Source organism: Salvelinus alpinus, chromosome 23 (genome assembly GCF_045679555.1).
Source record: "Salvelinus alpinus chromosome 23, SLU_Salpinus.1, whole genome shotgun sequence".
In the NCBI taxonomy this organism is placed as follows: Eukaryota; Metazoa; Chordata; class Actinopteri; order Salmoniformes; family Salmonidae; genus Salvelinus; species Salvelinus alpinus.
Genome location: NC_092108.1, coordinates 1888630 through 1891129, shown reverse-complemented (window position 1 = coordinate 1891129; position 2500 = coordinate 1888630).

The window sequence follows — 2500 nt, the reverse complement described above, 5'->3', positions numbered from 1 at the left end:
AGTTCCTCTGTGTATCAATGGTTCCGGGCCAGTTCCTCAGTGTCAGTGTGTGTGAACATGTAACTCAGTGGATAATGGTGCTAGTTGACCGCTGTAGCAGTGAATGGTGCCAGTTGACCGCTGTAGCAGTGAATGGTGCCAGTTGACCGCTGTAGAAGTGAATGGTGCCAGTTGACTGCTGTAGCAGTGAATGGTGCCAGTTGACTGCTGTAGCAGTGAATGGTGCTAGTTGACCGCTGTAGGAGTGAATGGTGCCAGTTGACTGCTGTAGCAGTGAATGGTGCCAGTTGACCGCTGTAGCAGTGAATGGTGCTAGTTGACCGCTGTAGCAGTGAATGGTGCCAGTTGACCGCTGTAGCAGTGAATGGTGCCAGTTGACCGCTGTAGCAGTGAATGGTGCCAGTTGACCGCTGTAGTAGTGAATGGTGCCAGTTGACCGCTGTAGCAGTGAATGGTGCCAGTTGACCGCTGTAGTAGTGAATGGTGCCAGTTGACCGCTGTAGCAGTGAATGGTGCCAGTTGACCGCTGTAGCAGTGAATGGTGCTAGTTGACCGCTGTAGCAGTGAATGGTGCTAGTTGACCGCTGTAGCAGTGAATGGTGCCAGTTGACCGCTGTAGCAGTGAATGGTGCCAGTTGACCGCTGTAGCAGTGAATGGTGCCAGTTGACCGCTGTAGTAGTGAATGGTGCCAGTTGACCGCTGTAGCAGTGAATGGTGCCAGTTGACCGCTGTAGCAGTGAATGGTGCTAGTTGACCGCTGTAGCAGTGAATGGTGCTAGTTGACCGCTGTAGCAGTGAATGGTGCCAGTTGACCGCTGTAGCAGTGAATGGTGCCAGTTGACCGCTGTAGTAGTGAATGGTGCCAGTTGACCGCTGTAGCAGTGAATGGTGCCAGTTGACCGCTGTAGCAGTGAATGGTGCCAGTTGACCGCTGTAGCAGTGAATGGTGCTAGTTGACCGCTGTAGCAGTGAATGGTGCCAGTTGACTGCTGTAGCAGTGAATGGTGCTAGTTGACCGCTGTAGCAGTGGACAAACTCCTACTGATGATCTGAAACCAGCTGCCAGACAGGCTGCTAGAACACAACTGATTCATTAAAGGCCTCTTCAACCAATTCATGTTTCTTGTTTTTCTTCATCAGTTAGTATGAAAAGTTTACTCAATATGCTGCACACACATGTCCGCATGCACACACACACACACACACACACACACACACACACACACACACACACACACACACACACACACACACACACACACACACACACACACACACACACACACACACACACACACACACACACACACACACACATACAGTGCGTTCTGAAAATATTCAGACCCCTTGACTTCTTTCACATTTTGTTACATTACAACTTTAAGGGATTTAAATAAAACATGTTCCTGATCAGTCTACACAAAATAACCCATACTGACAAAGCAAAAACTGCATTTTTGAAGTGTTTGCTGATTTATAAAAAATAAAAAACAGAAATACCTTATTTACATAAGTATTCAGACCCTTTGCTATGAGACTCGAAATTGAGCTCAGGTGCATCCTGTTTCCATTGATCATCCTTGAGATGTTTCTACAACTTGATTGGAGTCCACCTGTGGTAAATTCAATTGATTGGACATGATTTGGAAATCATTACTGTCTATATAAGGTCCCACAGTTGACAGTGCATGTCAGAGCAAAAACCAAGTCATGAGGTCGAAGGAATTGTCTGTAGAGCTCCAAGACAGGATTGTGTCGAGGCACAGATCTGGGGAAGGGTACCCCAAAAATGTATTCAGTATTGATGGTCCCCAAGAACACAGTGGCCTCAATCGTTCTTAAATGATGGAGCTGGCCGCCCGGCCAAACTGAGCAATCGGGGGAGATGGGCCAAGAACCCAATGGTCACTCTGTCATGGCTCCAGAGTTCCTCTGTGGAGATGGGAGAACCTTCCAGAAGGACAACCATCTCTGCAGCACTCCACCAATCAGGCCTTTATGGTAGAGTGGCCAGACGGAAGCCACTCCTCAGTAAAAGGCCCATGACAGCCCACTTGGAGTTTGCCAAAAGGCACCTAAAAGACTCAGTCCATGAGAAACAAGATTCTCTGGTTTGATGAATTCAAGATTGAACTCTTTGGCCTGAATGCCAAGCGTCACGTCTGGAGGAAACCTGGCACCGTCCCTACGGTGAAGCATGGTCAAACCAAATCAAATTTTATTGGTCACATACACGTGTTTAGTAGATGTTATTGCGGGTGTAGCGAAATGCTTGTGTTTCTAGCTCTGACAGTGCAGTAATATCTAACCAAGTAATATCTAACAAATTACACAACATATACCCAATACACACACTTCTAAGTAAAGGAATGGAATTAAGAATATATACAGTCTCCCCCCAGGAACTTTTACCCGGCAGGATTCACACAGAAGATGCCAGGCCGATCGTGACCCAGGTTTTCCTATAGTTTGTGTTTTCAGCAGTGTGCATAGCAACAA